The sequence below is a fragment of the Strix aluco genome, chromosome 9, assembly GCF_031877795.1.
Source record: "Strix aluco isolate bStrAlu1 chromosome 9, bStrAlu1.hap1, whole genome shotgun sequence".
Classification (NCBI taxonomy): domain Eukaryota; kingdom Metazoa; phylum Chordata; class Aves; order Strigiformes; family Strigidae; genus Strix; species Strix aluco.
The window spans coordinates 4,914,786-4,937,911 of NC_133939.1; the positions used below are offsets into that span (position 1 = coordinate 4,914,786).

A 23,126-nucleotide genomic window follows, 5' to 3' on the forward strand; every position below is an offset into this window, starting at 1 on the left:
ACCACAACACCCCCACGCCAACACCTGCACACTCCCACACGCACACCTGAACCCTGCCTAAGCCAAAGACCCGTCCACCTCACCGCCACCACCTCCCAGCCCACCACACAGCTCCAACCACCCACCATCGGGGCAGGGCGACGGGCCACCCCGACACGCACACACCCCCCAACAACACCTGCACTCACCCCCCCACACCTGGACCACTGCCCCACCAAAACGCCCTCTCCCGCAACCACCACCACATTCGCACCCTGCGCTACAGCCCCACCGCCTGACGGGGCGGGGGACCACCAAACTGCCACGAAAACAGCCCCACCCCCCCCAGCCACACCCACACGTACCCCCCCCACAGCTGCGCTGCCAAAAGGCCTCTTGCACAAGCCCCCCCGCGCTCCCCCCCACACTACCCCCTCACCGACCCACGCACGGCGGCGCCGGGACACCCCGATTGCGCAGCCCGTGCCCCGCAAACACCTGCGCACCACCGCCAACACGGCCCCCGCAACTGCCCCTCCGCAAGAGCCCACCCAGCACCCCCGACAAACAAAATGGCGCCCCCCGGGCCCCGGCAAAAGCCTACAGCACCCGGTATTCCCAGGCGGTCTCCCATCCAAGTACTAACCGGGCCCGACCCTGCTTAGCTTCCGAGATCAGACGAGATCGGGCGTTCTCAGGGTGGTATGGCCGTAGGCACCCCCCAGCCCCACAACAGCCCTCTCGAGGCACCCCGACACAAACAGCCCAACCACCACCACACCCACACCTACCCCACACACACCTGCCCTGCCACAAGGCCTCTTGCACAAGCCCCCCCGCGCTCCCCCCCACACTACCCCCTCACCGACCCCACGCACGGCGGCGCCCCGACACCCCGACGCAAAAACACCCACCACCACCACCCCCAGACACACACCCACACACACCCGCACCGCCAAAAGGCCTCTTGCAGAAGACCCCCAACGCTCCCAGTCACGCTCTGGCGCCGGGACACCCCAACACGCAGACCCTGCCCCACAAAAGACTGCGCACCACCGCCAACACGGCCCCCGCAACTGCCCCTCCGCAAGAGCCCAACCAACACCCCCGACAAACAAAAGGTGCCGCCCCGGGACCCCCCCAGGCCCCGGCAAAAGCCTACAGCACCCGGTATTCCCAGGCGGTCTCCCATCCAAGTACTAACCGGGCCCGACCCTGCTTAGCTTCCGAGATCAGACGAGATCGGGCGTTCTCAGGGTGGTATGGCCGTAGGCACCCCCCAGCCCCACCAGAGCCCTCTCGAGTGACCGCCCACACGCTCCCACACACCCCTACAGCCCCACTCACCCACCCCACACCGACAAAAGCACGCACACGCACACCACAAACGCAAACACCCCCACACACAACTCCCACCACCCAACAACAGCCCTCTCCTGCACCCTACAACGCCCTCACACCCCACCAGACACACACACACCCCCACGGGGCAGGGGGGAAACACCCCACGCACACACCACCCACCACAACACCCCCACGCCAACACCTGCACACTCCCACACGCACACCTGAACCCTGCCTAAGCCAAAGACCCGTCCACCTCACCGCCACCACCTCCCAGCCCACCACACAGCTCCAACCACCCACCATCGGGGCGGGGCGACGGGCCACCCCGACACGCACACACCCCCCAACAACACCTGCACTCACCCCCCCCACACCTGGACCACTGCCCCACCAAAACGCCCTCTCCCGCAACCACCACCACATTCGCACCCTGCGCTACAGCCCCACCGCCTGACGGGGCGGGGGACCACCAAACTGCCACGAAAACAGCCCCACCCCCCCCAGCCACACCCACACGTACCCCCCCCCACAGCTGCGCTGCCAAAAGGCCTCTTGCACAAGCCCCCCCGCGCTCCCCCCCACACTACCCCCTCACCGACCCACGCACGGCGGCGCCGGGACACCCCGATTGCGCAGCCCGTGCCCCGCAAACACCTGCGCACCACCGCCAACACGGCCCCCGCAACTGCCCCTCCGCAAGAGCCCACCCAGCACCCCCGACAAACAAAATGGCGCCCCCCGGGCCCCGGCAAAAGCCTACAGCACCCGGTATTCCCAGGCGGTCTCCCATCCAAGTACTAACCGGGCCCGACCCTGCTTAGCTTCCGAGATCAGACGAGATCGGGCGTTCTCAGGGTGGTATGGCCGTAGGCACCCCCCAGCCCCACAACAGCCCTCTCGAGGCACCCCGACACAAACAGCCCAACCACCACCACACCCACACCTACCCCACACACACCTGCCCTGCCACAAGGCCTCTTGCACAAGCCCCCCCGCGCTCCCCCCCACACTACCCCCTCACCGACCCACGCACGGCGGCGCCCCGACACCCCGACGCAAAAACACCCACCACCACCACCCCCAGACACACACCCACACACACCCGCACCGCCAAAAGGCCTCTTGCAGAAGACCCCCAACGCTCCCAGTCACGCTCTGGCGCCGGGACACCCCAACACGCAGACCCTGCCCCGCAAACACCTGCGCACCACCGCCAACACGGCCCCCGCAACTGCCCCTCCGCAAGAGCCCACCCAGCACCCCCGACAAACAAAATGGCGCCCCCCGGGCCCCGGCAAAAGCCTACAGCACCCGGTATTCCCAGGCGGTCTCCCATCCAAGTACTAACCGGGCCCGACCCTGCTTAGCTTCCGAGATCAGACGAGATCGGGCGTTCTCAGGGTGGTATGGCCGTAGGCACCCCCCAGCCCCACAACAGCCCTCTCGAGGCACCCCGACACAAACAGCCCAACCACCACCACACCCACACCTACCCCACACACACCTGCCCTGCCACAAGGCCTCTTGCACAAGCCCCCCCGCGCTCCCCCCCACACTACCCCCTCACCGACCCACGCACGGCGGCGCCCCGACACCCCGACGCAAAAACACCCACCACCACCACCCCCAGACACACACCCACACACACCCGCACCGCCAAAAGGCCTCTTGCAGAAGACCCCCAACGCTCCCAGTCACGCTCTGGCGCCGGGACACCCCAACACGCAGACCCTGCCCCACAAAAGACTGCGCACCACCGCCAACACGGCCCCCGCAACTGCCCCTCCGCAAGAGCCCAACCAACACCCCCGACAAACAAAAGGTGCCGCCCCGGGACCCCCCCAGGCCCCGGCAAAAGCCTACAGCACCCGGTATTCCCAGGCGGTCTCCCATCCAAGTACTAACCGGGCCCGACCCTGCTTAGCTTCCGAGATCAGACGAGATCGGGCGTTCTCAGGGTGGTATGGCCGTAGGCACCCCCCAGCCCCACCAGAGCCCTCTCGAGTGACCGCCCACACGCTCCCACACACCCCTACAGCCCCACTCACCCACCCCACACCGACAAAAGCACGCACACGCACACCACAAACGCAAACACCCCCACACACAATTCCCACCACCCAACAACAGCCCTCTCCTGCACCCTACAACGCCCTCACACCCCACCAGACACACACACACCCCCACGGGGCAGGGGGGAAACACCCCACGCACACACCACCCACCACAACACCCCCACGCCAACACCTGCACACTCCCACACGCACACCTGAACCCTGCCTAAGCCAAAGACCCGTCCACCTCACCGCCACCACCTCCCAGCCCACCACACAGCTCCAACCACCCACCATCGGGGCGGGGCGACGGGCCACCCCGACACGCACACACCCCCCAACAACACCTGCACTCACCCCCCCACACCTGGACCACTGCCCCACCAAAACGCCCTCTCCCGCAACCACCACCACATTCGCACCCTGCGCTACAGCCCCACCGCCTGACGGGGCGGGGGACCACCAAACTGCCACGAAAACAGCCCCACCCCCCCCAGCCACACCCACACGTACCCCCCCCACAGCTGCGCTGCCAAAAGGCCTCTTGCACAAGCCCCCCCGCGCTCCCCCCCACACTACCCCCTCACCGACCCACGCACGGCGGCGCCGGGACACCCCGATTGCGCAGCCCGTGCCCCGCAAACACCTGCGCACCACCGCCAACACGGCCCCCGCAACTGCCCCTCCGCAAGAGCCCACCCAGCACCCCCGACAAACAAAATGGCGCCCCCCGGGCCCCGGCAAAAGCCTACAGCACCCGGTATTCCCAGGCGGTCTCCCATCCAAGTACTAACCGGGCCCGACCCTGCTTAGCTTCCGAGATCAGACGAGATCGGGCGTTCTCAGGGTGGTATGGCCGTAGGCACCCCCCAGCCCCACAACAGCCCTCTCGAGGCACCCCGACACAAACAGCCCAACCACCACCACACCCACACCTACCCCACACACACCTGCCCTGCCACAAGGCCTCTTGCACAAGCCCCCCCGCGCTCCCCCCCACACTACCCCCTCACCGACCCACGCACGGCGGCGCCCCGACACCCCGACGCAAAAACACCCACCACCACCACCCCCAGACACACACCCACACACACCCGCACCGCCAAAAGGCCTCTTGCAGAAGACCCCCAACGCTCCCAGTCACGCTCTGGCGCCGGGACACCCCAACACGCAGACCCTGCCCCACAAAAGACTGCGCACCACCGCCAACACGGCCCCGCAACTGCCCCTCCGCAAGAGCCCAACCAACACCCCCGACAAACAAAAGGTGCCGCCCCGGGACCCCCCCAGGCCCCGGCAAAAGCCTACAGCACCCAGTATTCCCAGGCGGTCTCCCATCCAAGTACTAACCGGCCCGACCCTGCTTAGCTTCCGAGATCAGACGAGATCGGGCGTTCTCAGGGTGGTATGGCCGTAGGCACCCCCCAGCCCCACCAGAGCCCTCTCGAGTGACCGCCCACACGCTCCCACATACCCCTACAGCCCCACTCACCCACCCCACACCGACAAAAGCACGCACACGCACACCACAAACGCAAACACCCCCACACACAATTCCCACCACCCAACAACAGCCCTCTCCTGCACCCTACAACGCCCTCACACCCCACCAGACACACACACACCCCCACGGGGCAGGGGGGAAACACCCCACGCACACACCACCCACCACAACACCCCCACGCCAACACCTGCACACTCCCACACGCACACCTGAACCCTGCCTAAGCCAAAGACCCGTCCACCTCACCGCCACCACCTCCCAGCCCACCACACAGCTCCAACCACCCACCATCGGGGCGGGGCGACGGGCCACCCCGACACGCACACACCCCCCAACAACACCTGCACTCACCCCCCCCACACCTGGACCACTGCCCCACCAAAACGCCCTCTCCCGCAACCACCACCACATTCGCACCCTGCGCTACAGCCCCACCGCCTGACGGGGCGGGGGACCACCAAACTGCCACGAAAACAGCCCCACCCCCCCCAGCCACACCCACACGTACCCCCCCCACAGCTGCGCTGCCAAAAGGCCTCTTGCACAAGCCCCCCCGCGCTCCCCCCCACACTACCCCCTCACCGACCCACGCACGGCGGCGCCGGGACACCCCGATTGCGCAGCCCGTGCCCCGCAAACACCTGCGCACCACCGCCAACACGGCCCCCGCAACTGCCCCTCCGCAAGAGCCCACCCAGCACCCCCGACAAACAAAATGGCGCCCCCCGGGCCCCGGCAAAAGCCTACAGCACCCGGTATTCCCAGGCGGTCTCCCATCCAAGTACTAACCGGGCCCGACCCTGCTTAGCTTCCGAGATCAGACGAGATCGGGCGTTCTCAGGGTGGTATGGCCGTAGGCACCCCCCAGCCCACAACAGCCCTCTCGAGGCACCCCGACACAAACAAGCCCAACCACCACCACACCACACCTACCCACACACACCTGCCCTGCCACAAGGCCTCTTGCACAAGCCCCCCGCGCTCCCCCCCACACTACCCCCTCACCGACCCACGCACGGCGGCGCCCCGACACCCCGACGCAAAAACACCCACCACCACCACCCCCAGACACACACCCACACACACCCGCACCGCCAAAAGGCCTCTTGCAGAAGACCCCCAACGCTCCCAGTCACGCTCTGGCGCCGGGACACCCCAACACGCAGACCCTGCCCCACAAAAGACTGCGCACCACCGCCAACACGGCCCCCGCAACTGCCCCTCCGCAAGAGCCCAACCAACACCCCCGACAAACAAAAGGTGCCGCCCCGGGACCCCCCAGGCCCCGCAAAAGCCTACAGCACCCGGTATTCCCAGGCGGTCTCCCATCCAAGTACTAACCGGGCCCGACCCTGCTTAGCTTCCGAGATCAGACGAGATCGGGCGTTCTCAGGGTGGTATGGCCGTAGGCACCCCCCAGCCCCACCAGAGCCCTCTCGAGTGACCGCCCACACGCTCCCACACACCCCTACAGCCCCACTCACCCACCCCACACTGACAAAAGCACGCACACGCACACCACAAACACAAACACCCCCACACACAACTCCCACCACCCAACAACAGCCCTCTCCTGCACCCTACAACGCCCTCACACCCCACCAGACACACACACACCCCCACGGGCAGGGGGGAAACACCCCATGCACACACCACCCACCACAACACCCCCACGCCAACACCTGCACACTCCCACACGCACACCTGAACCCTGCCTAAGCCAAAGACCCGTCCACCTCACCGCCACCACCTCCCAGCCCACCACACAGCTCCAACCACCCACCATCGGGGCAGGGCGACGGGCCACCCGACACGCACACACCCCCCAACAACACCTGCACTCACCCCCCACACCTGGACCACTGCCCACCAAAACGCCCTCTCCCGCAACCACCACCACATTCGCACCCTGCGCTACAGCCCCACCGCCTGACGGGGCGGGGGACCACCAAACTGCCACGAAAACAGACCCACCCCCCCCAGCCACACCCACACGTACCCCCCCCACAGCTGCGCTGCCAAAAGGCCTCTTGCACAAGCCCCCCCGCGCTCCCCCCACACTACCCCCTCACCGACCCACGCACGGCGGCGCCCCGACACCCCGACGCAAAAACACCCACCACCACCACCCCCAGACACACACCCACACACACCCGCACCGCCAAAAGGCCTCTTGCAGAAGACCCCCAACGCTCCCAGTCACGCTCTGGCGCCGGGACACCCCAACACGCAGACCCTGCCCCGCAAACACCTGCGCACCACCGCCAACACGGCCCCCGCAACTGCCCCTCCGCAAGAGCCCACCCAGCACCCCCGACAAACAAAATGGCGCCCCCGGGCCCCGGCAAAAGCCTACAGCACCCGGTATTCCCAGGCGGTCTCCCATCCAAGTACTAACCGGGCCCGACCCTGCTTAGCTTCCGAGATCAGACGAGATCGGGCGTTCTCAGGGTGGTATGGCCGTAGGCACCCCCCAGCCCCACCAGAGCCCTCTCGAGTGACCGCCCACACGCTCCCACACACCCCTACAGCCCCACTCACCCACCCCACACCGACAAAGAGCACGCACACGCACACCACAAACGCAAACACCCCCACACACAATTCCCACCACCCAACAACAGCCCTCTCCTGCACCCTACAACGCCCTCACACCCCACCAGACACACACACACCCCCACGGGGCAGGGGGAAACACCCCACGCACACACCACCCACCACAACACCCCCACGCCAACACCTGCACACTCCCACACGCACACCTGAACCCTGCCTAAGCCAAAGACCCGTCCACCTCACCGCCACCACCTCCCAGCCCACCACACAGCTCCAACCACCCACCATCGGGGCGGGGCGACGGGCCACCCCGACACGCACACACCCCCCAACAACACCTGCACTCACCCCCCCACACCTGGACCACTGCCCCACCAAACGCCCTCTCCCGCAACCACCACCACATTCGCACCCTGCGCTACAGCCCCACCGCCTGACGGGGCGGGGGACCACCAAACTGCCACGAAAACAGCCCCACCCCCCCCAGCCACACCCACACGTACCCCCCCCACAGCTGCGCTGCCAAAAGGCCTCTTGCACAAGCCCCCCCGCGCTCCCCCCACACTACCCCCCTCACCGACCCACGCACGGCGGCGCCGGGACACCCCGATTGCGCAGCCCGTGCCCCGCAAACACCTGCGCACCACCGCCAACACGGCCCCCGCAACTGCCCCTCCGCTCCACCCAGCACCCCCGACAAACAAAATGGCGCCCCCCGGGCCCCGGCAAAAGCCTACAGCACCCGGTATTCCCAGGCGGTCTCCCATCCAAGTACTAACCGGGCCCGACCCTGCTTAGCTTCCGAGATCAGACGAGATCGGGCGTTCTCAGGGTGGTATGGCCGTAGGCACCCCCCAGCCCCACAACAGCCCTCTCGAGGCACCCCGACACAAACAGCCCAACCACCACCACACCCACACCTACCCCACACACACCTGCCCTGCCACAAGGCCTCTTGCACAAGCCCCCCCGCGCTCCCCCCCACACTACCCCCTCACCGACCCACGCACGGCGGCGCCCCGACACCCCGACGCAAAAAGACCCACCACCACCACCCCCAGACACACACCCACACACACCCGCACCGCCAAAAGGCCTCTTGCAGAAGACCCCCAACGCTCCCAGTCACGCTCTGGCGCCGGGACACCCCAACACGCAGACCCTGCCCCACAAAAGACTGCGCACCACCGCCAACACGGCCCCCGCAACTGCCCCTCCGCAAGAGCCCAACCAACACCCCCGACAAACAAAAGGTGCCGCCCCGGGACCCCCCCAGGCCCCGGCAAAAGCCTACAGCACCCGGTATTCCCAGGCGGTCTCCCATCCAAGTACTAACCGGGCCCGACCCTGCTTAGCTTCCGAGATCAGACGAGATCGGGCGTTCTCAGGGTGGTATGGCCGTAGGCACCCCCCAGCCCCACCAGAGCCCTCTCGAGTGACCGCCCACACGCTCCCACACACCCCTACAGCCCCACTCACCCACCCCACACCGACAAAAGCACGCACACGCACACCACAAACACAAACACCCCCACACACAACTCCCACCACCCAACAACAGCCCTCTCCTGCACCCTACAACGCCCTCACACCCCACCAGACACACACACACCCCCACGGGGCAGGGGGGAAACACCCCACGCACACACCACCCACCACAACACCCCCACGCCAACACCTGCACACTCCCACACGCACACCTGAACCCTGCCTAAGCCAAAGACCCGTCCACCTCACCGCCACCACCTCCCAGCCCACCACACAGCTCCAACCACCCACCATCGGGGCGGGGCGACGGGCCACCCCGACACGCACACACCCCCCAACAACACCTGCACTCACCCCCCCACACCTGGACCACTGCCCCACCAAAACGCCCTCTCCCGCAACCACCACCACATTCGCACCCTGCGCTACAGCCCCACCGCCTGACGGGGCGGGGGACCACCAAACTGCCACGAAAACAGCCCCACCCCCCCCAGCCACACCCACACGTACCCCCCCCACAGCTGCGCTGCCAAAAGGCCTCTTGCACAAGCCCCCCCGCGCTCCCCCCCACACTACCCCCTCACCGACCCACGCACGGCGGCGCCCCGACACCCCGATTGCGCAGCCCGTGCCCCGCAAACACCTGCGCACCACCGCCAACACGGCCCCCGCAACTGCCCCTCCGCAAGAGCCCACCCAGCACCCCCGACAAACAAAATGGCGCCCCCCGGGCCCCGGCAAAAGCCTACAGCACCCGGTATTCCCAGGCGGTCTCCCATCCAAGTACTAACTGGGCCCGACCCTGCTTAGCTTCCGAGATCAGACGAGATCGGGCGTTCTCAGGGTGGTATGGCCGTAGGCACCCCCCAGCCCCACAACAGCCCTCTCGAGGCACCCCGACACAAACAGCCCAACCACCACCACACCCACACCTACCCCACACACACCTGCCCTGCCACAAGGCCTCTTGCACAAGCCCCCCCGCGCTCCCCCCCACACTACCCCCTCACTGACCCACGCACGGCGGCGCCCCGACACCCCGACGCAAAAACACCCACCACCACCACCCCCAGACACACACCCACACACACCCGCACCGCCAAAAGGCCTCTTGCAGAAGACCCCCAACGCTCCCAGTCACGCTCTGGCGCCGGGACACCCCAACACGCAGACCCTGCCCCACAAAAGACTGCGCACCACCGCCAACACGGCCCCCGCAACTGCCCCTCCGCAAGAGCCCAACCAACACCCCCGACAAACAAAAGGTGCCGCCCCGGGACCCCCCCAGGCCCCGGCAAAAGCCTACAGCACCCGGTATTCCCAGGCGGTCTCCCATCCAAGTACTAACCGGGCCCGACCCTGCTTAGCTTCCGAGATCAGACGAGATCGGGCGTTCTCAGGGTGGTATGGCCGTAGGCACCCCCCAGCCCCACCAGAGCCCTCTCGAGTGACCGCCCACACGCTCCCACACACCCCTACAGCCCCACTCACCCACCCCACACCGACAAAAGCACGCACACGCACACCACAAACGCAAACACCCCCACACACAATTCCCACCACCCAACAACAGCCCTCTCCTGCACCCTACAACGCCCTCACACCCCACCAGACACACACACACCCCCACGGGGCAGGGGGGAAACACCCCACGCACACACCACCCACCACAACACCCCCACGCCAACACCTGCACACTCCCACACGCACACCTGAACCCTGCCTAAGCCAAAGACCCGTCCACCTCACCGCCACCACCTCCCAGCCCACCACACAGCTCCAACCACCCACCATCGGGGCGGGGCGACGGGCCACCCCGACACGCACACACCCCCCAACAACACCTGCACTCACCCCCCCACACCTGGACCACTGCCCCACCAAAACGCCCTCTCCCGCAACCACCACCACATTCGCACCCTGCGCTACAGCCCCACCGCCTGACGGGGCGGGGGACCACCAAACTGCCACGAAAACAGCCCCACCCCCCCCAGCCACACCCACACGTACCCCCCCCACAGCTGCGCTGCCAAAAGGCCTCTTGCACAAGCCCCCCCGCGCTCCCCCCCACACTACCCCCTCACCGACCCACGCACGGCGGCGCCCCGACACCCCGATTGCGCAGCCCGTGCCCCGCAAACACCTGCGCACCACCGCCAACACGGCCCCCGCAACTGCCCCTCCGCAAGAGCCCACCCAGCACCCCCGACAAACAAAATGGCGCCCCCCGGGCCCCGGCAAAAGCCTACAGCACCCGGTATTCCCAGGCGGTCTCCCATCCAAGTACTAACCGGGCCCGACCCTGCTTAGCTTCCGAGATCAGACGAGATCGGGCGTTCTCAGGGTGGTATGGCCGTAGGCACCCCCCAGCCCCACAACAGCCCTCTCGAGGCACCCCGACACAAACAGCCCAACCACCACCACACCCACACCTACCCCACACACACCTGCCCTGCCACAAGGCCTCTTGCACAAGCCCCCCCGCGCTCCCCCCCACACTACCCCCTCACCGACCCACGCACGGCGGCGCCCCGACACCCCGACGCAAAAACACCCACCACCACCACCCCCAGACACACACCCACACACACCCGCACCGCCAAAAGGCCTCTTGCAGAAGACCCCCAACGCTCCCAGTCACGCTCTGGCGCCGGGACACCCCAACACGCAGACCCTGCCCCGCAAACACCTGCGCACCACCGCCAACACGGCCCCCGCAACTGCCCCTCCGCAAGAGCCCACCCAGCACCCCCGACAAACAAAATGGCGCCCCCCGGGCCCCGGCAAAAGCCTACAGCACCCGGTATTCCCAGGCGGTCTCCCATCCAAGTACTAACCGGGCCCGACCCTGCTTAGCTTCCGAGATCAGACAAGATCGGGCGTTCTCAGGGTGGTATGGCCGTAGGCACCCCCCAGCCCCACAACAGCCCTCTCGAGGCACCCCGACACAAACAGCCCAACCACCACCACACCCACACCTACCCCACACACACCTGCCCTGCCACAAGGCCTCTTGCACAAGCCCCCCCGCGCTCCCCCCCACACTACCCCCTCACCGACCCACGCACGGCGGCGCCCCGACACCCCGACGCAAAAACACCCACCACCACCACCCCCAGACACACACCCACACACACCCGCACCGCCAAAAGGCCTCTTGCAGAAGACCCCCAACGCTCCCAGTCACGCTCTGGCGCCGGGACACCCCAACACGCAGACCCTGCCCCACAAAAGACTGCGCACCACCGCCAACACGGCCCCCGCAACTGCCCCTCCGCAAGAGCCCAACCAACACCCCCGACAAACAAAAGGTGCCGCCCCGGGACCCCCCCAGGCCCCGGCAAAAGCCTACAGCACCCGGTATTCCCAGGCGGTCTCCCATCCAAGTACTAACCGGGCCCGACCCTGCTTAGCTTCCGAGATCAGACGAGATCGGGCGTTCTCAGGGTGGTATGGCCGTAGGCACCCCCCAGCCCCACAACAGCCCTCTCGAGGCACCCCGACACAAACAGCCCAACCACCACCACACCCACACCTACCCCACACACACCTGCCCTGCCACAAGGCCTCTTGCACAAGCCCCCCCGCGCTCCCCCCCACACTACCCCCTCACCGACCCACGCACGGCGGCGCCCCGACACCCCGACGCAAAAAGACCCACCACCACCACCCCCAGACACACACCCACACACACCCGCACCGCCAAAAGGCCTCTTGCAGAAGACCCCCAACGCTCCCAGTCACGCTCTGGCGCCGGGACACCCCAACACGCAGACCCTGCCCCACAAAAGACTGCGCACCACCGCCAACACGGCCCCCGCAACTGCCCCTCCGCAAGAGCCCAACCAACACCCCCGACAAACAAAAGGTGCCGCCCCGGGACCCCCCCAGGCCCCGGCAAAAGCCTACAGCACCCGGTATTCCCAGGCGGTCTCCCATCCAAGTACTAACCGGGCCCGACCCTGCTTAGCTTCCGAGATCAGACGAGATCGGGCGTTCTCAGGGTGGTATGGCCGTAGGCACCCCCCAGCCCCACCAGAGCCCTCTCGAGTGACCGCCCACACGCTCCCACACACCCCTACAGCCCCACTCACCCACCCCACACCGACAAAAGCACGCACACGCACACCACAAACACAAACACAAACACCCCCACACACAACTCCCACCACCCAACAACAGCCCTCTCCTGCACCCTACAACGCCCTCACACCCCACCAGACACACACACACCCCCACGGGGCAGGGGGGAAACACCCCACGCACACACCACCCACCACAACACCCCCACGCCAACACCTGCACACTCCCACACGCACACCTGAACCCTGCCTAAGCCAAAGACCCGTCCACCTCACCGCCACCACCTCCCAGCCCACCACACAGCTCCAACCACCCACCATCGGGGCAGGGTGACGGGCCACCCCGACACGCACACACCCCCCAACAACACCTGCACTCACCCCCCCACACCTGGACCACTGCCCCACCAAAACGCCCTCTCCCGCAACCACCACCACATTCGCACCCTGCGCTACAGCCCCACCGCCTGACGGGGCGGGGGACCACCAAACTGCCACGAAAACAGCCCCACCCCCCCCAGCCACACCCACACGTACCCCCCCCACAGCTGCGCTGCCAAAAGGCCTCTTGCACAAGCCCCCCCGCGCTCCCCCCCACACTACCCCCTCACCGACCCACGCACGGCGGCGCCGGGACACCCCGATTGCGCAGCCCGTGCCCCGCAAACACCTGCGCACCACCGCCAACACGGCCCCCGCAACTGCCCCTCCGCAAGAGCCCACCCAGCACCCCCGACAAACAAAATGGCGCCCCCCGGGCCCCGGCAAAAGCCTACAGCACCCGGTATTCCCAGGCGGTCTCCCATCCAAGTACTAACCGGGCCCGACCCTGCTTAGCTTCCGAGATCAGACGAGATCGGGCGTTCTCAGGGTGGTATGGCCGTAGGCACCCCCCAGCCCCACAACAGCCCTCTCGAGGCACCCCGACACAAACAGCCCAACCACCACCACACCCACACCTACCCCACACACACCTGCCCTGCCACAAGGCCTCTTGCACAAGCCCCCCCGCGCTCCCCCCCACACTACCCCCTCACCGACCCACGCACGGCGGCGCCCCGACACCCCGACGCAAAAAGACCCACCACCACCACCCCCAGACACACACCCACACACACCCGCACCGCCAAAAGGCCTCTTGCAGAAGACCCCCAACGCTCCCAGTCACGCTCTGGCGCCGGGACACCCCAACACGCAGACCCTGCCCCACAAAAGACTGCGCACCACCGCCAACACGGCCCCCGCAACTGCCCCTCCGCAAGAGCCCAACCAACACCCCCGACAAACAAAAGGTGCCGCCCCGGGACCCCCCCAGGCCCCGGCAAAAGCCTACAGCACCCGGTATTCCCAGGCGGTCTCCCATCCAAGTACTAACCGGGCCCGACCCTGCTTAGCTTCCGAGATCAGACGAGATCGGGCGTTCTCAGGGTGGTATGGCCGTAGGCACCCCCCAGCCCCACCAGAGCCCTCTCGAGTGACCGCCCACACGCTCCCACACACCCCTACAGCCCCACTCACCCACCCCACACCGACAAAAGCACGCACACGCACACCACAAACGCAAACACCCCCACACACAACTCCCACCACCCAACAACAGCCCTCTCCTGCACCCTACAACGCCCTCACACCCCACCAGACACACACACACCCCCACGGGGCAGGGGGGAAACACCCCACGCACACACCACCCACCACAACACCCCCACGCCAACACCTGCACACTCCCACACGCACACCTGAACCCTGCCTAAGCCAAAGACCCGTCCACCTCACCGCCACCACCTCCCAGCCCACCACACAGCTCCAACCACCCACCATCGGGGCAGGGTGACGGGCCACCCCGACACGCACACACCCCCCAACAACACCTGCACTCACCCCCCCACACCTGGACCACTGCCCCACCAAAACGCCCTCTCCCGCAACCACCACCACATTCGCACCCTGCGCTACAGCCCCACCGCCTGACGGGGCGGGGGACCACCAAACTGCCACGAAAACAGCCCCACCCCCCCCAGCCACACCCACACGTACCCCCCCCACAGCTGCGCTGCCAAAAGGCCTCTTGCACAAGCCCCCCCGCGCTCCCCCCCACACTACCCCCTCACCGACCCACGCACGGCGGCGCCGGGACACCCCGATTGCGCAGCCCGTGCCCCGCAAACACCTGCGCACCACCGCCAACACGGCCCCCGCAACTGCCCCTCCGCAAGAGCCCACCCAGCACCCCCGACAAACAAAATGGCGCCCCCCGGGCCCCGGCAAAAGCCTACAGCACCCGGTATTCCCAGGCGGTCTCCCATCCAAGTACTAACCGGGCCCGACCCTGCTTAGCTTCCGAGATCAGACGAGATCGGGCGTTCTCAGGGTGGTATGGCCGTAGGCACCCCCCAGCCCCACAACAGCCCTCTCGAGGCACCCCGACACAAACAGCCCAACCACCACCACACCCACACCTACCCCACACACACCTGCCCTGCCACAAGGCCTCTTGCACAAGCCCCCCCGCGCTCCCCCCCACACTACCCCCTCACCGACCCACGCACGGCGGCGCCCCGACACCCCGACGCAAAAACACCCACCACCACCACCCCCAGACACACACCCACACACACCCGCACCGCCAAAAGGCCTCTTGCAGAAGACCCCCAACGCTCCCAGTCACGCTCTGGCGCCGGGACACCCCAACACGCAGACCCTGCCCCACAAAAGACTGCGCACCACCGCCAACACGGCCCCCGCAACTGCCCCTCCGCAAGAGCCCAACCAACACCCCCGACAAACAAAAGGTGCCGCCCCGGGACCCCCCCAGGCCCCGGCAAAAGCCTACAGCACCCAGTATTCCCAGGCGGTCTCCCATCCAAGTACTAACCGGGCCCGACCCTGCTTAGCTTCCGAGATCAGACGAGATCGGGCGTTCTCAGGGTGGTATGGCCGTAGGCACCCCCCAGCCCCACCAGAGCCCTCTCGAGTGACCGCCCACACGCTCCCACACACCCCCACAGCCCCACTCACCCACCCCACACGGACAAAAGCACGCACACGCACACCACAAACGCAAACACCCCCACACACAACTCCCACCACCCAACAACAGCCCTCTCCTGCACCCTACAACGCCCTCACACCCCACCAGACACACACACACCCCCACGGGGCAGGGGGGAAACACCCCACGCACACACCACCCACCACAACACCCCCACGCCAACACCTGCACACTCCCACACGCACACCTGAACCCTGCCTAAGCCAAAGACCCGTCCACCTCACCGCCACCACCTCCCAGCCCACCACACAGCTCCAACCACCCACCATCGGGGCGGGGCGACGGGCCACCCCGACACGCACACACCCCCCAACAACACCTGCACTCACCCCCCCACACCTGGACCACTGCCCCACCAAAACGCCCTCTCCCGCAACCACCACCACATTCGCACCCTGCGCTACAGCCCCACCGCCTGACGGGGCGGGGGACCACCAAACTGCCACGAAAACAGCCCCACCCCCCCCAGCCACACCCACACGTACCCCCCCCACAGCTGCGCTGCCAAAAGGCCTCTTGCACAAGCCCCCCCGCGCTCCCCCCCACACTACCCCCTCACCGACCCACGCACGGCGGCGCCGGGACACCCCGATTGCGCAGCCCGTGCCCCGCAAACACCTGCGCACCACCGCCAACACGGCCCCCGCAACTGCCCCTCCGCAAGAGCCCACCCAGCACCCCCGACAAACAAAATGGCGCCCCCCGGGCCCCGGCAAAAGCCTACAGCACCCGGTATTCCCAGGCGGTCTCCCATCCAAGTACTAACCGGGCCCGACCCTGCTTAGCTTCCGAGATCAGACGAGATCGGGCGTTCTCAGGGTGGTATGGCCGTAGGCACCCCCCAGCCCCACAACAGCCCTCTCGAGGCACCCCGACACAAACAGCCCAACCACCACCACACCCACACCTACCCCACACACACCTGCCCTGCCACAAGGCCTCTTGCACAAGCCCCCCCGCGCTCCCCCCCACACTACCCCCTCACCGACCCACGCACGGCGGCGCCCCGACACCCCGACGCAAAAACACCCACCACCACCACCCCCAGACACACACCCACACACACCCGCACCGCCAAAAGGCCTCTTGCAGAAGACCCCCAACGCTCCCAGTCACGCTCTGGCGCCGGGACACCCCAACACGCAGACCCTGCCCCACAAAAGACTGCGCACCACCGCCAACACGGCCCCCGCAACTGCCCCTCCGCAAGAGCCCAACCAACACCCCCGACAAACAAAAGGTGCCGCCCCGGGACCCCCCCAGGCCCCGGCAAAAGCCTACAGCACCCAGTATTCCCAGGCGGTCTCCCATCCAAGTACTAACCGGGCCCGACCCTGCTTAGCTTCCGAGATCAGACGAGATCGGGCGTTCTCAGGGTGGTATGGCCGTAGGCACCCCCCAGCCCCACCAGAGCCCTCTCGAGTGACCGCCCACACGCTCCCACACACCCCCACAGCCCCACTCACCCACCCCACACGGACAAAAGCACGCACACGCACACCACAAACGCAAACACCCCCACACACAACTCCCACCACCCAACAACAGCCCTCTCCTGCACCCTACAACGCCCTCACACCCCACCAGACACACACACACCCCCACGGGGCAGGGGGGAAACACCCCACGCACACACCACCCACCACAACACCCCCACGCCAACACCTGCACACTCCCACACGCACACCTGAACCCTGCCTAAGCCAAAGACCCGTCCACCTCACCGCCACCACCTCCCAGCCCACCACACAGCTCCAACCACCCACCATCGGGGCGGGGCGACGGGCCACCCCGACACGCACACACCCCCCAACAACACCTGCACTCACCCCCCCACACCTGGACCACTGCCCCACCAAAACGCCCTCTCCCGCAACCACCACCACATTCGCACCCTGCGCTACAGCCCCACCGCCTGACGGGGCGGGGGACCACCAAACTGCCACGAAAACAGCCCCACCCCCCCCAGCCACACCCACACGTACCCCCCCCACAGCTGCGCTGCCAAAAGGCCTCTTGCACAAGCCCCCCCGCGCTCCCCCCCACACTACCCCCTCACCGACCCACGCACGGCGGCGCCCCGACACCCCGATTGCGCAGCCCGTGCCCCGCAAACACCTGCGCACCACCGCCAACACGGCCCCCGCAACTGCCCCTCCGCAAGAGCCCAACCAACACCCCCGACAAACAAAAGGTGCCGCCCCGGGACCCCCCCAGGCCCCGGCAAAAGCCTACAGCACCCGGTATTCCCAGGCGGTCTCCCATCCAAGTACTAACCGGGCCCGACCCTGCTTAGCTTCCGAGATCAGACGAGATCGGGCGTTCTCAGGGTGGTATGGCCGTAGGCACCCCCCAGCCCCACCAGAGCCCTCTCGAGTGACCGCCCACACGCTCCCACACACCCCTACAGCCCCACTCACCCACCCCACACGGACAAAAGCACGCACACGCACACCACAAACGCAAACACCCCCACACACAACTCCCACCACCCAACAACAGCCCTCTCCTGCACCCTACAACGCCCTCACACCCCACCAGACACACACACACCCCCACGGGGCAGGGGGGAAACACCCCACGCACACACCACCCACCACAACACCCCCACGCCAACACCTGCACACTCCCACACGCACACCTGAACCCTGCCTAAGCCAAAGACCCGTCCACCTCACCGCCACCACCTCCCAGCCCACCACACAGCTCCAACCACCCACCATCGGGGCGGGGCGACGGGCCACCCCGACACGCACACACCCCCCAACAACACCTGCACTCACCCCCCCACACCTGGACCACTGCCCCACCAAAACGCCCTCTCCCGCAACCACCACCACATTCGCACCCTGCGCTACAGCCCCACCGCCTGACGGGGCGGGGGACCACCAAACTGCCACGAAAACAGCCCCACCCCCCCCAGCCACACCCACACGTACCCCCCCCACAGCTGCGCTGCCAAAAGGCCTCTTGCACAAGCCCCCCCGCGCTCCCCCCCACACTACCCCCTCACCGACCCACGCACGGCGGCGCCGGGACACCCCGATTGCGCAGCCCGTGCCCCGCAAACACCTGCGCACCACCGCCAACACGGCCCCCGCAACTGCCCCTCCGCAAGAGCCCACCCAGCACCCCCGACAAACAAAATGGCGCCCCCCGGGCCCCGGCAAAAGCCTACAGCACCCGGTATTCCCAGGCGGTCTCCCATCCAAGTACTAACCGGGCCCGACCCTGCTTAGCTTCCGAGATCAGACGAGATCGGGCGTTCTCAGGGTGGTATGGCCGTAGGCACCCCCCAGCCCCACAACAGCCCTCTCGAGGCACCCCGACACAAACAGCCCAACCACCACCACACCCACACCTACCCCACACACACCTGCCCTGCCACAAGGCCTCTTGCACAAGCCCCCCCGCGCTCCCCCCCACACTACCCCCTCACCGACCCACGCACGGCGGCGCCCCGACACCCCGACGCAAAAACACCCACCACCACCACCCCCAGACACACACCCACACACACCCGCACCGCCAAAAGGCCTCTTGCAGAAGACCCCCAACGCTCCCAGTCACGCTCTGGCGCCGGGACACCCCAACACGCAGACCCTGCCCCACAAAAGACTGCGCACCACCGCCAACACGGCCCCCGCAACTGCCCCTCCGCAAGAGCCCAACCAACACCCCCGACAAACAAAAGGTGCCGCCCCGGGACCCCCCCAGGCCCCGGCAAAAGCCTACAGCACCCGGTATTCCCAGGCGGTCTCCCATCCAAGTACTAACCGGGCCCGACCCTGCTTAGCTTCCGAGATCAGACGAGATCGGGCGTTCTCAGGGTGGTATGGCCGTAGGCACCCCCCAGCCCCACCAGAGCCCTCTCGAGTGACCGCCCACACGCTCCCACACACCCCTACAGCCCCACTCACCCACCCCACACGGACAAAAGCACGCACACGCACACCACAAACGCAAACACCCCCACACACAACTCCCACCACCCAACAACAGCCCTCTCCTGCACCCTACAACGCCCTCACACCCCACCAGACACACACACACCCCCACGGGGCAGGGGGGAAACACCCCACGCACACACCACCCACCACAACACCCCCACGCCAACACCTGCACACTCCCACACGCACACCTGAACCCTGCCTAAGCCAAAGACCCGTCCACCTCACCGCCACCACCTCCCAGCCCACCACACAGCTCCAACCACCCACCATCGGGGCGGGGCGACGGGCCACCCCGACACGCACACACCCCCCAACAACACCTGCACTCACCCCCCCACACCTGGACCACTGCCCCACCAAAACGCCCTCTCCCGCAACCACCACCACATTCGCACCCTGCGCTACAGCCCCACCGCCTGACGGGGCGGGGGACCACCAAACTGCCACGAAAACAGCCCCACCCCCCCCAGCCACACCCACACGTACCCCCCCCACAGCTGCGCTGCCAAAAGGCCTCTTGCACAAGCCCCCCCGCGCTCCCCCCCACACTACCCCCTCACCGACCCACGCACGGCGGCGCCGGGACACCCCGATTGCGCAGCCCGTGCCCCGCAAACACCTGCGCACCACCGCCAACACGGCCCCCGCAACTGCCCCTCCGCAAGAGCCCACCCAGCACCCCCGACAAACAAAATGGCGCCCCCCGGGCCCCGGCAAAAGCCTACAGCACCCGGTATTCCCAGGCGGTCTCCCATCCAAGTACTAACCGGGCCCGACCCTGCTTAGCTTCCGAGATCAGACGAGATCGGGCGTTCTCAGGGTGGTATGGCCGTAGGCACCCCCCAGCCCCACAACAGCCCTCTCGAGGCACCCCGACACAAACAGCCCAACCACCACCACACCCACACCTACCCCACACACACCTGCCCTGCCACAAGGCCTCTTGCACAAGCCCCCCCGCGCTCCCCCCCACACTACCCCCTCACCGACCCACGCACGGCGGCGCCCCGACACCCCGACGCAAAAACACCCACCACCACCACCCCCAGACACACACCCACACACACCCGCACCGCCAAAAGGCCTCTTGCAGAAGACCCCCAACGCTCCCAGTCACGCTCTGGCGCCGGGACACCCCAACACGCAGACCCTGCCCCACAAAAGACTGCGCACCACCGCCAACACGGCCCCCGCAACTGCCCCTCCGCAAGAGCCCAACCAACACCCCCGACAAACAAAAGGTGCCGCCCCGGGACCCCCCCAGGCCCCGGCAAAAGCCTACAGCACCCGGTATTCCCAGGCGGTCTCCCATCCAAGTACTAACCGGGCCCGACCCTGCTTAGCTTCCGAGATCAGACGAGATCGGGCGTTCTCAGGGTGGTATGGCCGTAGGCACCCCCCAGCCCCACCAGAGCCCTCTCGAGTGACCGCCCACATGCTCCCACACACCCCTACAGCCCCACTCACCCACCCCACACGGACAAAAGCACGCACACGCACACCACAAACGCAAACACCCCCACACACAACTCCCACCACCCAACAACAGCCCTCTCCTGCACCCTACAACGCCCTCACACCCCACCAGACACACACACACCCCCACGGGGCAGGGGGGAAACACCCCACGCACACACCACCCACCACAACACCCCCACGCCAACACCTGCACACTCCCACACGCACACCTGAACCCTGCCTAAGCCAAAGACCCGTCCACCTCACCGCCACCACCTCCCAGCCCACCACACAGCTCCAACCACCCACCATCGGGGCGGGGCGACGGGCCACCCCGACACGCACACACCCCCCAACAACACCTGCACTCACCCCCCCACACCTGGACCACTGCCCCACCAAAACGCCCTCTCCCGCAACCACCACCACATTCGCACCCTGCGCTACAGCCCCACCGCCTGACGGGGCGGGGGACCACCAAACTGCCACGAAAACAGCCCCACCCCCCCCAGCCACACCCACACGTACCCCCCCCACAGCTGCGCTGCCAAAAGGCCTCTTGCACAAGCCCCCCCGCGCTCCCCCCCACACTACCCCCTCACCGACCCACGCACGGCGGCGCCGGGACACCCCGATTGCGCAGCCCGTGCCCCGCAAACACCTGCGCACCACCGCCAACACGGCCCCCGCAACTGCCCCTCCGCAAGAGCCCACCCAGCACCCCCGACAAACAAAATGGCGCCCCCCGGGCCCCGGCAAAAGCCTACAGCACCCGGTATTCCCAGGCGGTCTCCCATCCAAGTACTAACCGGGCCCGACCCTGCTTAGCTTCCGAGATCAGACGAGATCGGGCGTTCTCAGGGTGGTATGGCCGTAGGCACCCCCCAACCCCACAACAGCCCTCTCGAGGCACCCCGACACAAACAGCCCAACCACCACCACACCCACACCTACCCCACACACACCTGCCCTGCCACAAGGCCTCTTGCACAAGCCCCCCCGCGCTCCCCCCCACACTACCCCCTCACCGACCCACGCACGGCGGCGCCCCGACACCCCGACGCAAAAACACCCACCACCACCACCCCCAGACACACACCCACACACACCCGCACCGCCAAAAGGCCTCTTGCAGAAGACCCCCAACGCTCCCAGTCACGCTCTGGCGCCGGGACACCCCAACACGCAGACCCTGCCCCACAAAAGACTGCGCACCACCGCCAACACGGCCCCCGCAACTGCCCCTCCGCAAGAGCCCAACCAACACCCCCGACAAACAAAAGGTGCCGCCCCGGGACCCCCCCAGGCCCCGGCAAAAGCCTACAGCACCCGGTATTCCCAGGCGGTCTCCCATCCAAGTACTAACCGGGCCCGACCCTGCTTAGCTTCCGAGATCAGACGAGATCGGGCGTTCTCAGGGTGGTATGGCCGTAGGCACCCCCCAGCCCCACCAGAGCCCTCTCGAGTGACCGCCCACATGCTCCCACACACCCCTACAGCCCCACTCACCCACCCCACACGGACAAAAGCACGCACACGCACACCACAAACGCAAACACCCCCACACACAACTCCCACCACCCAACAACAGCCCTCTCCTGCACCCTACAACGCCCTCACACCCCACCAGACACACACACACCCCCACGGGGC

General features: G+C 67.1%; 31 non-coding genes across 31 annotated transcripts; all 31 read right to left on the reverse strand.

Annotated features, from left to right (window-relative positions):
* Positions 1-576: 576 nt before the first annotated feature.
* On the reverse strand, positions 577-695 carry LOC141927539 (5S ribosomal RNA). The gene has a single exon (XR_012624497.1). It is a non-coding gene; the product is annotated as a 5S ribosomal RNA (ribosomal RNA).
* Positions 696-1,134: 439 nt separating this feature from the next.
* LOC141927540 (5S ribosomal RNA) lies at positions 1,135-1,253 on the reverse strand. The gene has a single exon (XR_012624499.1). It is a non-coding gene; the product is annotated as a 5S ribosomal RNA (ribosomal RNA).
* An 826-nt stretch (positions 1,254-2,079) lies between these two features.
* On the reverse strand, positions 2,080-2,198 carry LOC141927541 (5S ribosomal RNA). The gene has a single exon (XR_012624500.1). It is a non-coding gene; the product is annotated as a 5S ribosomal RNA (ribosomal RNA).
* A 427-nt stretch (positions 2,199-2,625) lies between these two features.
* On the reverse strand, positions 2,626-2,744 carry LOC141927542 (5S ribosomal RNA). The gene has a single exon (XR_012624501.1). It is a non-coding gene; the product is annotated as a 5S ribosomal RNA (ribosomal RNA).
* A 438-nt stretch (positions 2,745-3,182) lies between these two features.
* LOC141927544 (5S ribosomal RNA) lies at positions 3,183-3,301 on the reverse strand. The gene has a single exon (XR_012624503.1). It is a non-coding gene; the product is annotated as a 5S ribosomal RNA (ribosomal RNA).
* An 824-nt stretch (positions 3,302-4,125) lies between these two features.
* Positions 4,126-4,244, reverse strand: LOC141927545 (5S ribosomal RNA). Its single transcript, XR_012624505.1, has one exon. It is a non-coding gene; the product is annotated as a 5S ribosomal RNA (ribosomal RNA).
* Positions 4,245-4,681: 437 nt separating this feature from the next.
* LOC141927502 (5S ribosomal RNA) lies at positions 4,682-4,799 on the reverse strand. Its single transcript, XR_012624462.1, has one exon. It is a non-coding gene; the product is annotated as a 5S ribosomal RNA (ribosomal RNA).
* Positions 4,800-5,624: 825 nt separating this feature from the next.
* LOC141927546 (5S ribosomal RNA) lies at positions 5,625-5,743 on the reverse strand. Its single transcript, XR_012624506.1, has one exon. It is a non-coding gene; the product is annotated as a 5S ribosomal RNA (ribosomal RNA).
* A 433-nt stretch (positions 5,744-6,176) lies between these two features.
* On the reverse strand, positions 6,177-6,295 carry LOC141927547 (5S ribosomal RNA). The gene has a single exon (XR_012624507.1). It is a non-coding gene; the product is annotated as a 5S ribosomal RNA (ribosomal RNA).
* Positions 6,296-7,233: 938 nt separating this feature from the next.
* On the reverse strand, positions 7,234-7,352 carry LOC141927548 (5S ribosomal RNA). Its single transcript, XR_012624508.1, has one exon. It is a non-coding gene; the product is annotated as a 5S ribosomal RNA (ribosomal RNA).
* An 818-nt stretch (positions 7,353-8,170) lies between these two features.
* Positions 8,171-8,289, reverse strand: LOC141927549 (5S ribosomal RNA). Its single transcript, XR_012624509.1, has one exon. It is a non-coding gene; the product is annotated as a 5S ribosomal RNA (ribosomal RNA).
* A 438-nt stretch (positions 8,290-8,727) lies between these two features.
* Positions 8,728-8,846, reverse strand: LOC141927550 (5S ribosomal RNA). The gene has a single exon (XR_012624510.1). It is a non-coding gene; the product is annotated as a 5S ribosomal RNA (ribosomal RNA).
* An 824-nt stretch (positions 8,847-9,670) lies between these two features.
* LOC141927496 (5S ribosomal RNA) lies at positions 9,671-9,789 on the reverse strand. The gene has a single exon (XR_012624457.1). It is a non-coding gene; the product is annotated as a 5S ribosomal RNA (ribosomal RNA).
* A 438-nt stretch (positions 9,790-10,227) lies between these two features.
* On the reverse strand, positions 10,228-10,346 carry LOC141927551 (5S ribosomal RNA). The gene has a single exon (XR_012624511.1). It is a non-coding gene; the product is annotated as a 5S ribosomal RNA (ribosomal RNA).
* Positions 10,347-11,170: 824 nt separating this feature from the next.
* On the reverse strand, positions 11,171-11,289 carry LOC141927552 (5S ribosomal RNA). Its single transcript, XR_012624512.1, has one exon. It is a non-coding gene; the product is annotated as a 5S ribosomal RNA (ribosomal RNA).
* Positions 11,290-11,716: 427 nt separating this feature from the next.
* On the reverse strand, positions 11,717-11,835 carry LOC141927499 (5S ribosomal RNA). Its single transcript, XR_012624459.1, has one exon. It is a non-coding gene; the product is annotated as a 5S ribosomal RNA (ribosomal RNA).
* Positions 11,836-12,273: 438 nt separating this feature from the next.
* On the reverse strand, positions 12,274-12,392 carry LOC141927553 (5S ribosomal RNA). Its single transcript, XR_012624513.1, has one exon. It is a non-coding gene; the product is annotated as a 5S ribosomal RNA (ribosomal RNA).
* Positions 12,393-12,830: 438 nt separating this feature from the next.
* On the reverse strand, positions 12,831-12,949 carry LOC141927555 (5S ribosomal RNA). Its single transcript, XR_012624515.1, has one exon. It is a non-coding gene; the product is annotated as a 5S ribosomal RNA (ribosomal RNA).
* Positions 12,950-13,779: 830 nt separating this feature from the next.
* On the reverse strand, positions 13,780-13,898 carry LOC141927556 (5S ribosomal RNA). The gene has a single exon (XR_012624516.1). It is a non-coding gene; the product is annotated as a 5S ribosomal RNA (ribosomal RNA).
* A 438-nt stretch (positions 13,899-14,336) lies between these two features.
* On the reverse strand, positions 14,337-14,455 carry LOC141927557 (5S ribosomal RNA). Its single transcript, XR_012624517.1, has one exon. It is a non-coding gene; the product is annotated as a 5S ribosomal RNA (ribosomal RNA).
* An 824-nt stretch (positions 14,456-15,279) lies between these two features.
* Positions 15,280-15,398, reverse strand: LOC141927558 (5S ribosomal RNA). The gene has a single exon (XR_012624518.1). It is a non-coding gene; the product is annotated as a 5S ribosomal RNA (ribosomal RNA).
* Positions 15,399-15,836: 438 nt separating this feature from the next.
* Positions 15,837-15,955, reverse strand: LOC141927493 (5S ribosomal RNA). Its single transcript, XR_012624454.1, has one exon. It is a non-coding gene; the product is annotated as a 5S ribosomal RNA (ribosomal RNA).
* Positions 15,956-16,779: 824 nt separating this feature from the next.
* Positions 16,780-16,898, reverse strand: LOC141927559 (5S ribosomal RNA). The gene has a single exon (XR_012624519.1). It is a non-coding gene; the product is annotated as a 5S ribosomal RNA (ribosomal RNA).
* Positions 16,899-17,336: 438 nt separating this feature from the next.
* Positions 17,337-17,455, reverse strand: LOC141927494 (5S ribosomal RNA). The gene has a single exon (XR_012624455.1). It is a non-coding gene; the product is annotated as a 5S ribosomal RNA (ribosomal RNA).
* An 835-nt stretch (positions 17,456-18,290) lies between these two features.
* On the reverse strand, positions 18,291-18,409 carry LOC141927431 (5S ribosomal RNA). Its single transcript, XR_012624392.1, has one exon. It is a non-coding gene; the product is annotated as a 5S ribosomal RNA (ribosomal RNA).
* An 824-nt stretch (positions 18,410-19,233) lies between these two features.
* LOC141927432 (5S ribosomal RNA) lies at positions 19,234-19,352 on the reverse strand. The gene has a single exon (XR_012624393.1). It is a non-coding gene; the product is annotated as a 5S ribosomal RNA (ribosomal RNA).
* Positions 19,353-19,790: 438 nt separating this feature from the next.
* On the reverse strand, positions 19,791-19,909 carry LOC141927433 (5S ribosomal RNA). The gene has a single exon (XR_012624394.1). It is a non-coding gene; the product is annotated as a 5S ribosomal RNA (ribosomal RNA).
* Positions 19,910-20,733: 824 nt separating this feature from the next.
* LOC141927434 (5S ribosomal RNA) lies at positions 20,734-20,852 on the reverse strand. The gene has a single exon (XR_012624395.1). It is a non-coding gene; the product is annotated as a 5S ribosomal RNA (ribosomal RNA).
* A 438-nt stretch (positions 20,853-21,290) lies between these two features.
* LOC141927435 (5S ribosomal RNA) lies at positions 21,291-21,409 on the reverse strand. Its single transcript, XR_012624396.1, has one exon. It is a non-coding gene; the product is annotated as a 5S ribosomal RNA (ribosomal RNA).
* Positions 21,410-22,233: 824 nt separating this feature from the next.
* LOC141927437 (5S ribosomal RNA) lies at positions 22,234-22,352 on the reverse strand. The gene has a single exon (XR_012624398.1). It is a non-coding gene; the product is annotated as a 5S ribosomal RNA (ribosomal RNA).
* A 438-nt stretch (positions 22,353-22,790) lies between these two features.
* LOC141927438 (5S ribosomal RNA) lies at positions 22,791-22,909 on the reverse strand. Its single transcript, XR_012624399.1, has one exon. It is a non-coding gene; the product is annotated as a 5S ribosomal RNA (ribosomal RNA).
* Positions 22,910-23,126: the final 217 nt, after the last annotated feature.